Here is a 13,250-nt window from a genome sequence, read left to right as displayed (position 1 = left end):
TTCCTCTAATTCTATAACAGAGAACATCTTCATAAACATAAGCGTTTTGGCTTCATTTCTTAAGAACTGTCCTGCACTCTTACAAGGACTCTCTGCCATCACTCCAGGAGTTTGTAGGTGTAAGTTTATCACTCTCCTATATCTACTCATCTACCAAAGATCTGTATTTCAGGTGACAACTGCTATCCTTATTCTGGCTGGCTACCTCCATAGTCCATTCTTTATTTTTTATGTTGACATTTGGGGGAAGGTTTGTTGATATAAGATATACCAGTTAGCTGGATGTCAACAGTGTCATCAGCTTACAGTTGATGATAGTGATTCCTTCCTCAGATTCATTAGCACAGACGTTTCATGAATGGCAGTAGCAAGGCACTTGACAATTCTCCAAAGATTGATGAAAAATAAAACAGTTCTTTATATTCAGTCTCCCACTCAGGTTTCTCTCCATGTGACAGGGGTATTTCTCTCTCTCTATTTCTCTCTTTTTTCTCTCTCTCTCTCTTTAAAATTTGGTTGTGGTAAGAACACTTAGCATGAGATCTATCCTCCTAGATTTGTAAGTGTGGAATATGGTCTTATTTATATGTGCAATGTCATATAACTGATCTCTAGAACTTATTCATCTTGTATCACTGAGATGTTATAGCCATCGATTGGCAACTTCCCATATCCCCTGGCAGTCCCTAGCAACCTATTCTTTGCCTCTATAAGTTTGACTATTTTAGACACTTCATACAAATGGACTCACATACTATTTTGTCCTTCTATGACTTGTTAATTTAGCACAATGTCCTCAAAGTTCATCCCTGTATTCACATAATATAGGATTTCCTTCTTTTTTAAGGCCTAAATAATGTAATAATACATATATACATATCACTTTTTCTCTATCCATCCGTCAGACATTTCCATTGTTTCCACATTTTGGCCACTGTGAATAACACTGCACTGTACATGGGAGGGCTAATAATTCTTTGATATGTTGATTTTTCAATTCTTTGGATAGATACCCAGAAGTGGGATTGTTGGATCATATGGTAGTTCTAAGTTTTTGAGGAACTTCAATACTGGTTTCCATAGCAGGTGCATCATTTTACATTTCCACCAACACTGGTGGGGTGTCCACCCACCAGAGCCCTGGACTTCACTTTTCCCAGATCCTCAAGCATCCCCTCTCTATCTTGTATGTTCAGTCCCTCTTGCTGGCAAACAACTTTGCTCTGCTCACACACATGCATCTAAAGGATGTTCCCTAAACCCTGTTATTTTCTTAGGCTCCTTGAGAACGTGGGGAAGTATCTTCCTCAATAATGAGTCCTTTATCACTAAATCACTGCCCGTCTGCCTCCTCATCCCCAAGTCAATACCCGTAGTGCCAAATAAGGGAGAATGCCATGAAGCTGCGAGTCTCTCACCATCTCCTGATCTCTAAGCCCACTGCCCTTGTATCTTCTTTTTTCCTTCTGGCCTCTCTTTAACTCTGGCTCCCGGGTTGGGTGGCTTTCCTTGAGGGTATCACCCCCACACAGGCCTCGAAAAAGTGCCTCTCCAACACCCTCGAAAAGTGTCCTCTCCAACACCCCAATCCAGATGAGGTCAGAAAATACCTTTTGTAATTCCCCACGGCACAACAAAGACTAGCCAGAAACCTTTAAACAAAGCAGGACTGAAGATTTGGGGTAAATAACTAATGGAATAACCTAAAACCTAATTATCTGTCCAAGGAACTAGGCTTCCTCATAGACTTTCAGCCTGAGGATGCCTCCCAGCCTGTGTTCCCTGTGGCAGAGAGCATCTTTCCTTGATGTAGGAGCTTCTTCAAGTCCTTCTCAAAATCCTCCTCAAAGTCCAGACTCAGGAAAGTGAGACCCAGAGATAGCTAATGGTCCTCTCTCCTGCTTGCTTTCTCTTTCCCTGCAGTTTCACTGTCCTTGCTGAATAAACAACTTTCCTGACACTTAAAAGTACACCCCACTCATAATGTATGGGTAAGGTCTTGACCCATGGCCTTAATAGGCGAATCCTTCCAGATACAACATGATGAACACAACCTCTATGGGAGACATAGGCATAGCAGCTCAAGTATAATTTTGTTATAGAATCACCATTTAAAACTATCACTGGCCACTTAATTACTAAATTCACTGGCCTCCTCTTGGTTTTCCTTCTCTTCTTTCACTGAGGCACTGGAACCCCTCCCTGACCCCACCCTGGTCCCACTTGATACTCTTTCAAACCCTCTTGGCTTCAGGGACACTGTTCTCTTCCAGGTTTTCTCTAAACTCTCAGACCACTTTCTCTCTGTTGTCACCACCTATACTTCCTCCTCTTACACACTGGTGTTGCATAAGATTGTGTTCTTGGCCTTCTTTTCTTTCTCTTTTCAATTGCTCTCTTCACCTGAGTAGATGTTTGTTCTAGAACACTCAAAATGGTGTTGGAACATTGGATTAGTCACTAGCATTAGTGACTCTTTTCTGTGTAGACACAGCTCCTTTCTTCTCAACACATCTTCCTCCTTACCACCCCCTAGACATCTCAAAACCCAACCCCCCAAAAAGTGTCCTTTTCTTGTTGACCTTTCCTCATTCTAATATCACTTCTTTCTTTGAATCCACCATGCATTTTAAACATTTTATTGCATGAAAGCCACCATTCCAATGTGCTCCGTCCTCATAACACATCTACTGACTGGATATGATTATCTCTACTTTGGAGTGGAGACCAGGCCTTGCTGAGGCCCAATGACCTGCCTTGTGTCACACGATTAGTGAGTGGTGGACCTGGGACTCTGAATGTAAGCCATACAGCTTTATTTTTGCCTTGTTGGGGCACCTGTCTTACTCTGCCTTCTATGCTTATTTTTGCAATTATTTAATTCCTTTGCATGCAAACTCTTGAGGAACTTTCTTATTTTTCCTTTCAGCTCCTGGCATCAGGCTTAGAATTTGGAATTTTGGAAGATAGTCTCAATTTCAAATATTTTATTGCACCATACACATAATTTGACCCAGTTTGGGGCTTGTAAAGTGTGGTCAGTGTATACAAATGCCTTGAGTATTGCAGGAAATCAATAAACAGCTATAAAATTGAATTGAATAATTTGGGCAAACAAGCCAGGCTTATTTCAGATTTAAGTGAAAGAGATAAAGAAAGAGAGAGAGTAAATGATCCTAATCCAAATATAATGCTTTATTAAAACAACAAGCATAAATTTCAAGTGGTTACTGATTACTAGCACCTGTGTGTGCTTTGCAAGACTGATGCAATACAGAGTAAGAAAGAACAGCTTTCTGCATCATTTCACTTCCAACGTCAGAACAGAGGGGGAAGAAACGTCTGACCATGGTTTAATTCCTCCATGACTGGTCTGTGACTATCTGTTCTTCCATAAAAGTGTTGCTCTTGTCCAATTTCACCTGCTTAATTTTCATCCAGGGTGAGTCTATCTGCCAGTCTGTAACAAAACAAAACAAAACAAAATAAAACAAAACAAAAATAGTATTTTTTATTTCAACACTTAAGTATGCTCTTTTCAACCTGCTTCTTAGGGTAAGTAGGCTTTCTTTCCTAGACATTTCTAGAAATTTAAAATTAGTGGTATGAATTTATTTCTTCACTCAACTTTAACACCAATTACCTGTTTTGGTCCTTTCCTGAGAGCATGTACCGAGGCCCCATGTCCTCATCAGTACCATTTCCCAAATCAATGGGTTGGATACCCAAATGTTAATCTCATCAGAACAATGTGAATTCTTACTAATTGGAGACAGACCAGGGTATACTGTCTTTGTCATGACTTTTTCTCCTAGACCTTGGGCCTCTTTCACTTCAGAGTTCAGAGTTCAGCTTCTGCTCTTACATCTCAACATGGAGTTACTTTCTTCAAATACCAAACTACAAGTGACTGTTACTCTGGAAGGATGTCTGCCATTTATTTGTAAATAATTGTAGCGTTTTCTTCTTACCCTTCTACTCTACTGGCCTTTTACATTCCTATCATTCTACATCCCCCACTTTGAAGTAAGATCAGTTTTTGTCTTAATAGATGAACCAGAGAACAGTTCTCAGAAGGTCTGACAACGCAGCAATAGATAGATTAAATCGCACTACATGTTGTCATTCAGCAAAGCCGTTTACAGACAGAGCTATTTTGAAGCCATTAAAAAATGCTATCCATCTCGAACTTGCCATCTGCCTTCTGTTTCTGGACTCGTCTATTGCGTTAGCTAAGAGATTAGTCTCAGCAGCCAGCTTCCCTCTAGCTCTCCCGTGACACTCGGGGAGACTCTTATGGGAAGAAGGCAATTTATTTTAGCTGAACGACCACATGGCTAACTATACACGGCAATTATACAAAGCAAATGTATCAACTTCTGCCATAGGAGGCAGGAGTTCCCTTTCTGGTCATTAATAATGAACACTCTTCAGTAAGTAGGAAAACATTTACCAAATAAAATGGCCTATTATAGATGATCCCCCAGGCAGCTGAGAAACCTCATGGCCATTGAGGAAAGGGGAAGCCAAGAAGGCTGAGCTGCCTCACAACTGTGCTTGGTTATCCTGGAAGCAACTCCAAACCGGCAGAAGATGTGACCCATTGGCTCTTTGTGCAGAAATGTCTAGTCCGAAAAGAAGTGGTCTGGTCTTTCTATATTGCAATTCCATTGCTTCCTTTCCTGGCAGCTGCATAATTGGGAATGCCGTGAAATCAAAACAAGGAGCAAGTAAATTAGAGCCGGGAAGTGTTAAGTTGATCTACTGTAGCTTTGGGGGGCAGGAGTGCCGGGCAAATTCAGATTTCTCCCTGAGTCCCCTCTCACCACTTCACCCGCCATTTAAAACGCTTGTTCCTTGTACTTTTGGAGCTCTCTTGAGGCTCCTGTTTGCTCTACTGCTTGGGCTATGACTTGGTCCACAGTCACTTATTCAGCATACTCCTTTGCAGGCATTTTAATGAACAAAATCCCTGAAAAGGCGCTGACATTTTAATGCCTCCTATTGATACTTTATATTGAGGCAACAAGCTTTGTACTGCATTCAAAGCCTTTGCAAATCCAAATGCTCTGGGGTCTTAGCTACCTTGCTTGCACACGGGGTATAATTAAAAGAGACACGAAACATGTGCACTTACACCCCGCTCTCATATTGAAGACAGCTGACCATTGCCTAATTAATTTTCAACACCCTTATGAGGTAGGTGTGCATTGCCCTGGCTTCACAGATGGATGACTTCAGGCAGTGGAATGATAAAATCGAAAGCCTCAGGGCAAAGACTGTGCCTTTGATGAATTCTGCAAAGGGCCAAATGGTGATAGAGTAATGGTTTAAAAAAAAAACCACATTAATAATAGTGTGATGAAACCTGTGGCTTCTCAGCTGGTCCAAAATGTAACCTAGCTCAAGTGTTTTACCAAACTCCATTAAAAATTTACTCTACTCAATTATAGTTTTGTGAACTGAACGCGTGTATGCATCCCTTCTGGTAAACCACAAAGGATGCAGCAATAAGAACCAACTTGGCAACTATACACTGTTGTTGAACTTCAAAGCTCTTTAAAAACTTTTGAAATGTTATTAAAGTTTTTAAAAATGTAGTCATGAAACACATATTCATTGAGGTAATTATGTGCAAGGCACTGAACTGGGTGTTTAGTCTCTGTCCAATGGACTTACTGTCCAATGGGAAATAAGACATCGGCAATCACCTTACAGAGTGATCAATGCAAACTACGGTAAACAAAGCCTGTTATGGGAGTGGATTCCCATGAGGGGCACCTACTCCAGACTTAGGGAGTAGGAAAGGCTTCCAGAGAAATCATAACATACTGTACTTAAACTGATAGCTTGAAGCCTGGTAGAAGCCAACCAGAGGAAGGAATGGGACTTGGTAAATTGAGCCCATGGGCTGCCATTTTAAAACTGCAGAGTAGATAATGAAAATGCAACATTAGTAAGAGCTGTTCAGTTGGTTTAAGCCAAATATGTATTTTTTTAAAGATTTTATTCATTCATTTGAGAGAGACAGAGCACAAGTAGGGAGTGAGGAGAGGTAGAGGTAGAACCAGACTCCTCATGCAGGGCTTGATCCAAGGACCTTGATATTGTGACCTGAGCTGAAGGCAGACACTTAAGTGACTGAGCCACCCAGGCACTTCTAAGCCAAATATAACTTGTTAAAAGCAACCTTCTTGTCTCCATACACCTTTAGAAGTGAGGTCTCCTTCTGAAGCAGATGGTCCAAGCAAGTGATTTCAGAAATGCAACTGATGAGAACATGGGGCTTCTCTATATGGTCTCAGAAAAAAAGGAAGTATAAAAAGCAATTAGTGTTAAAACTGCAGGTAGAAATAAACTCATATCTCTAATTTTAAATCTCTAGGAACATCTAGAAAATATACCTTCCACAAGAAGCAGGTTTAGAAGAACATACCAGAATAGGGCAGATTTCCTTTAGAACCTAATGGGAAACTTAACTGATGATAAAGACAGGAGGGAAAAGAAGGAAAGAAGAAAAGAAAGAAGGAAAGAAAATGAAGACATGGCAATCCAGTTCATATGTGATGTGATTAATAAACCTGGTAAAAGAATTTGAGAAAAAAAATTCCAAAAGAATAAAACTGACTCTTAAAATGGATTTCATACTGGTTCATTATTCATTATTTCAACTATTCTCTTAGGTTATAAGAGCATAGTTCAAAGGTGCCTGGGTGGCTTAGTGGGTTAAGCGGCCAACTCTTGACCAGGTCACAATCTCAGGGTCCTGGGATCAAGCACCCCCCATCCCCCAGTGGGCTCCCAGCTCAGCCAGGAGTTTGCTTGATAATTTTCTCTCTCCCTTTCCCTCTGCCCCCCAACTCTCTCTCTCAAATAAATAAGTAAATTTTTAAAGAAAGAGATCATAGTTCATAGAAAACACTTAGTAGTAGCCATTCAACCAAAGCAAGCATTCTTTTATTTATTTATTTATTTACGATAGTCACAGAGAGAGAGAGAGAGGCAGAGACATAGGCAGAGGGAGAAGCAGGCACCATGCACCGGGAGCCCGAAGTGGGACTCAATCCCGGGTCTCCAGGATCGCGCCCTGGGCCAAAGGCAGGCGCTAAACCGCTGCGCCACCCAGGGATCCCCAAAGCAAGCATTCTTTTTCTTTATTTCAAATAAGCAATGTCAGGCACAAGGAAAAAGGACATTTTTAATATTCAAGTGACTTCTGGGGAAACCTGGCAAATCAGACACAGGGTTACAATACCTCCCTCATCTTGAACTTAATGAAACGGAATGGATAGTAGATAAATAAACCCAATAAATGATACAGGAGCATTGTTTTAACTTTGGAAAGTGTCTAGAAATGGAAGACTCTGGATATTGATGTCTGCCTCGATATAAAGTCCCTCCAGAAAGAATTCTGTGGAGGTGATACACAGACATAATTCAAAAAATCTCATTAATTTTGCCCACTTCCCTCCTATTTGGGGAATGGGATATGGCACCCAGGGGTGAAAATGAAGCACATCTTTTCCAGGGAGAAGTTCTTCCTTGACACCCTGCATAACTAGTACTTAGCTATGAAGGAAGAAACCACTATCGCCCCTCATTTTCTTTTTCTCTGACTAGCAGGAAGGCGGGACAAATTCTGTAAAAAAAAAAAAAAATCACCAGGAGTTATATTTTTCTAAGAGCAAATAGGGCCTTGACTGCACAGGAAGAGAAAAGAAGTAAAACAAAAGCCCCTGAGGATGATGATGAGCCCAGGGAAGCTTCATAGGAAGCCCTGAGGATGGAAAAGGGTACACCACACCCAAATCCCTTACTTTATTTTATTGCACTCAAGCTGGGACTAAGGAGCCCTTCACTACTGGGGAGAGGCATGGAAGCCAGGAGAGTTTTTAAAAACTAGAGCAGAGTGTCTCCAACAGAAGCAATGACTTGGTGTCTAAGCTTGAATTGGGGTAATACTCCAGAATTTCAGGGCATCTCTCAGGCGAGCAAGACACACTAGAACTTTTAACAGAATTTTAGGGAAGAGGACTGAACCAGGGATTACATTCCCCAGCTGTAATTAAACACAATCCCGGATTTATTCTTTCCTCTTGCTCCAGCAAAAGAAAAAGAAAGTAGAACATAGGCTGTCAGCACAAAAACAGGAGAAAGAAATGGGGAAGAAGTCAGAGAACAGTATATAATACTTGGGTAGAGCTGTCCCTATCAAATAAGTATAAAGTGAAAGGAAATGCCTCTACAATTATGTAGTGATACTACAGCAAGAAAGGGAAGAAGTTATGAAAGACAAATGAAGACATCATTTTCAAGGAAGACAATAGAGCAGGAATGCTCTCTGTTACCTGTCCTCTACACTCTCAAAGTGCTGAAAGAGGATAGGAAATCTATAAAACCAAAGTTCCAAGCTAGATCTGGAACTTTCTTGGTTTAGAGTGAAACATTCTTTTTAATAGTCACATAGTGTCCCATCATCCCTATTGATGCATATTGATGTATGCCCATGTTTTTTTGTTGTTATTTGATGACTACGTTACAATTTAAAGCCTTCTATATGATACTGGCATTTCAAAAAAAATTTATTTATTTATTTGGCAGAGAGAAAGAGACAGAGCACAAGTGAGGACAGAGGCAGGCAGAGGGAGAAGGAGAAGCAGGATCCTCGCAGAGCAGAGAGCCCGACATGGGGCTCGATATTGGTAATCAATCTCACTAATAATAAAGAATGCAAATTACAACAACCAGTATCCATTCTGCTTCTGGAAAGCTGAAGTAAAAGTGCTTTCCCTGTACTTCCTGCTAAGAACAGATAGGAATCCTGGACATTATCTATAAAACAATATAAGAGGACTCTGAAACATGGAGAGAATGCAGAGTAGCTAGAGGCCCCAGAACCCAAAGAACAAGGGGGCAGTGAGCTCTCTGGGTTTTCTCTTTGCCTCATACATCCCAGACTGCATGCTGGGGGAGTGGGCAACGAGGACATCTCACTAGGCCTAGACAAGCAAAGCCCTAGAAGAACCTGCTTGCTCTAATCAGACCAGGAAAGGGCAGTCTATTAGGATAGAACACTTTTAGACGATAATGCTCTCTACCCCAGACAGATCCCATGGAAAAAGATAGTTCCCGCCCCACATTGCCAGCAAAGTCTGACTAGGGAGCTCAAACTTCCACTCTCAATGAGCTCCAGTGGACACCCCCTGTACCCCACAGCCCCTCCTCACCATGGGGGTGGTGTCACAGAAGTCCAAGTGAGGAATTGGGACTTTCTTCCCCACCTGGTGGTGATGAGCCCCCCTGTCCCCATCACTGGGGCACTACTCTACCCTCATATAAGAATTCATATCTAGAATATATAAAGAATACATGACCTTAACTGTAAAAAAAATACAACCTAATTCAACTAGAAAATGGGCAAATGACATGAAAAGACACTTCATCAAAGTCAAAATATGGATGGCGGACAAGCACACATTTAATATCCCTAACCTTTAGGGAAATGAAAATTAAGCCCACAAAGCAATAACACTGCACACCAGGTAGAAAAGCTAAATAAAACTTAATGACAACACCAAAAGGTGGCAAGAATGTGGAGAAACTGGATCTGTCATACATTTTTGGAGGGAATGTAAAGCGGTACAACCACTCTGGAAAATAGTGTGGTGGTTTCTTAAAAAACAACAACAACAACTAACCCTTACCATAAGATCCAGCAATGGCCTCTTGGCATTAATGCCAGAGAAGTGAAAACTTGTGTCCACACAAAGAGCTGTATGTAATGTTTACAGCAGCTTTATTTGTGATAGTCTCAAACTGGAAGTGACTGAAAGGTCTCAAGGCAGATAAATGATTAAACAAACCTTGGTAAATCTACACCATGTGATACTCCTCAGCAATAAAAAGCAACAATTATTGATAAACGCAACAACCTGGATGGATTTCAAGGGTATTCTGCTGAGTAAAAAAGGCCAATATCAAAAGGTTATATACTGCATGATTACATTTATATAACATTTTCAAAATAACACATAATTAGAGAATAGAGAACAGAGTACTAGTGTTCAGGAGCTAGGGATGGTGGAGGGGGCAGGTGTGTGACTCTAAGGGGCAAATGAGGGAGATCTTTGTGGTGATGGCATAGTTCTGTATCTTGGCTGCGGTATGGTGCATGAATCTATGCACGTGGTAAAATGACATAGACCATGCACACTTTATACCAATGTCAATTTTCTGATGTTGATAGGTACCATAGTTATAGAAGATTATAGCCTTTGGGGGAAACTGACTGAAGGGCACACAGACCTCACTGTACTATCTTTGCAACTTGCTGTGAATCTATAATTATTTTGAAATAAAAAGAGAAAAACTCCAACGAAGTATGATTTTTTTTAACCCATCAGATTGGAAAACACTTTAAAATTTGACAAAATTAACTGCTGGCAAAGTACTAGAGAACAGGTACAGTCATTCTGAAGGGTGACTGGGAGTGTCTATTAGAGCTACACTTAGACACTTTGCCAACAGATTTTAGGCAAAGTGTTTCATCTAAAGCAACACTCATGTGCAAAGGACATGGTGTTTCATCTAAAGCAACACCCATGTGCAAAGGAGAGAGACATGCAAGGATTCCCTGCTGCTTTCCTGGTAAGAGTGAAAAATTAGGACAGCCTAAATCCCTATCAAAAGTGGAATATTAAATAAATTTGGGCATATCCATATAATTAAAAATAGTAGTTTAAAGGAATTATGTTCATATGCAGCAATATGACAAGACCTTAAAAATATAATGTTGCTTTTAAAAAGCCTATTGAAAGGGCTCCTGGATGGCCCAGTGGGTTAAGTCTCTGATTCTTGATTTTGGCTCAGGTCATAATCTCAGGGTTGTGGGATGGAGCTGTGGGGCTCTGCACTGGGAATGGAGCCTGCTTAAGATTCTCTCCCTCTCCCTCTGCACCTCCTTCCCTCTCTCTCTAACAATTAATTAATTAATTAATTTAAAAAGCCAATTACAGAATGACACTTATGGGATAACACCATTTTGAAAGCAAATACATAAAAGAATACAGTATATTTTCTTTAGGCAAACATATGAATTAAAGATATCTAAGTCAAAGATATAAAATATCTCACACAAAATCCTAACTGTTCACATTTGGAGAAGAGAGGAACATAAGGAGAATATATTTATCAGGCATCACTTGGATAATTAAAATGATCCAAGAGTTATTTTTTTAAGTTTATTTTAGGTTTTGGTTGTACCAGCAGTTCACCTCCAAACAGTGACTATTGGATATGTTGATATTTTTCCTTTTGACTATTTTCTTGTACATATTTTAACTTGTTGTATAATGTGTGTGTGTGTGTGTATAATTTTGAATGCCACATTTTCAGAAACCTAACAAAAGCATTATTCCATCGTATAAACACTGCAAAGAAATTATAACAATACTTACTATTTATTGAGCATCTACTATGTGCAAAGTTAGCATCCTATGTGTGTTACATACATTACTCCTAAATGTCACCAAAATCTTATAAGTTGTTATTCTTTCCATTTTCTATGGATAAACTAAAGATTAAACTGGAGCTAGAAGAGTTTAAGCAATTTGCATAAGGTCATAAATTTGGCCTTACAGAGCAAAGAGCCTGTACTTAATATCCAAATGAGGTGCCTTCAAGCTCATGATAGGTCTTAAGTGATGCTAGCATTCTCGGTCCCCTGTAGATTGTTGGACATTAAAACTGGAACACTTCCTCAAAGCCAACTGTGCAAACAGCCATGATTCTCTGCCAGAGAATCATGGACAGATCTTGGACAGATCAAGGAGATAAACAGCCAGATTGCCTTTCCTCAGAAGAGAAAAGGGGAATGTCACAACAAACCTTTCCCTTGAGTGGCCAAACCTTGATAAATATCATTCTTCTTATGCACCTGTTTCACCACTGTTTACCTGAGGAGAGAATTGGAGGAAACTGTAGATGCCTCTTCACAACAGCTCATAAATATCTAAGAGAGAATATGGCATAGCCTTCATTGAGGAACAACCCTCAGAGATGTTTGATGACTAACAGTCTTGCATTGCTTTCCATTCTAGGTCTTTGCCTAACAAAGACACGGGCAACAAAAGGAATGACAATAACTAGTACTTACAGAGTACTTACATGTACATGTGTGCCAAGCAGTGTTCCAAGGAATACTAACAGGGACAGACGACACAAGAACATCATGCCTAGCACAGTATTGTAAGAAGCAAGAACTTGATCTCCAAATACAGGCATAATTTTTAAAAAATTGGTTAAGTTCTCATATTAGCACACAGGCTCCACTCAAAGCCCCACACAACTGTCATCCACTCACCTATGGTGGGGAAATGATGTGTGACTATAATGACATGATCCACCTGTGCTAAGAGGAGTCTGTGCTAAGTCTCCATCTGTGCAGACTCTGAGGCAGCTATGAAATTAATATTTATTGTTCCATTTAGGAATTGCATTCCTAAATTGGATGGCAATTCTGAATGATCTTTAACTGGACATAGATAAATCACAGATATGGAGGCAGGGTTAGTCCTGTGGGTTCATGTGAAGCTTCCACTACTGAGTGGGGGAAACTGTCCAATCTAATATTGTGCGTCTTATCTGTTGTGTTTATGGTTTAATTTCACACAAGTGCTGACTATTAGCAATACACACCTTGCCCTGAAGAAATAATTATACAAAAAGAGAGAGAACAAGCAAAAGTACTCATTCAGTCTCACCTGTCTTCTTGGAGGAAATAGGAATGTATCTTCTATCCCTTGAGAACAATCTTCTGAGAAACAAAAATTCTTGTTTCCAATAGTGGTTGAACCATAATTAACCCCATTTATACTTTGGAGATATTAAGTATCATATGTTTTCTCCATTTAACAAATGAGAGAATTAGTGGCTTGCCCTCTCTTACACAATCAAGAGTCAGCTCGGGATCCCTGGGTGGCGCAGCGGTTTGGCGCCTGCCTTTGGCTCAGGGCGCGATCCTGGAGACCCGGGATCGAATCCCACATCGGGCTCCCGGTGCATGGAGCCTGCTTCTCCCTCTGCCTATGTCTCTGCCCCTCTCTCTCTCTCTCTGTGACTATCATAAAATAAATTAAAAAAATTAAAAAAAAAATCAAGAGTCAGCTCTAGGAAGTCTTTGACCTCAAGACCAAACCCATTCAGCTAAAGTGGAAAGTTGAGCAATGATCTAGCTCACTTGGGTAAGTATA

General features: G+C 40.4%; 1 long non-coding RNA gene across 1 annotated transcript; it reads right to left on the bottom strand.

The window, feature by feature from the left end:
• Positions 1-3,177: 3,177 nt before the first annotated feature.
• LOC119876455 lies at positions 3,178-13,046 on the bottom strand. The gene is made up of 3 exons (XR_005362573.1): positions 12,762-13,046; positions 11,887-11,954; positions 3,178-3,460 (listed from the first exon to the last, which is right to left on the bottom strand). It is a non-coding gene; the product is annotated as an uncharacterized LOC119876455 (long non-coding RNA).
• Positions 13,047-13,250: the final 204 nt, after the last annotated feature.

The sequence above is a fragment of the Canis lupus genome, chromosome 7 (assembly GCF_011100685.1).
Source record: "Canis lupus familiaris isolate Mischka breed German Shepherd chromosome 7, alternate assembly UU_Cfam_GSD_1.0, whole genome shotgun sequence".
Taxonomy (NCBI): domain Eukaryota; kingdom Metazoa; phylum Chordata; class Mammalia; order Carnivora; family Canidae; genus Canis; species Canis lupus.
The sequence above is the reverse complement of the archived record's forward strand: the minus strand, read 5'-3'. Positions and strand labels throughout refer to the sequence as shown.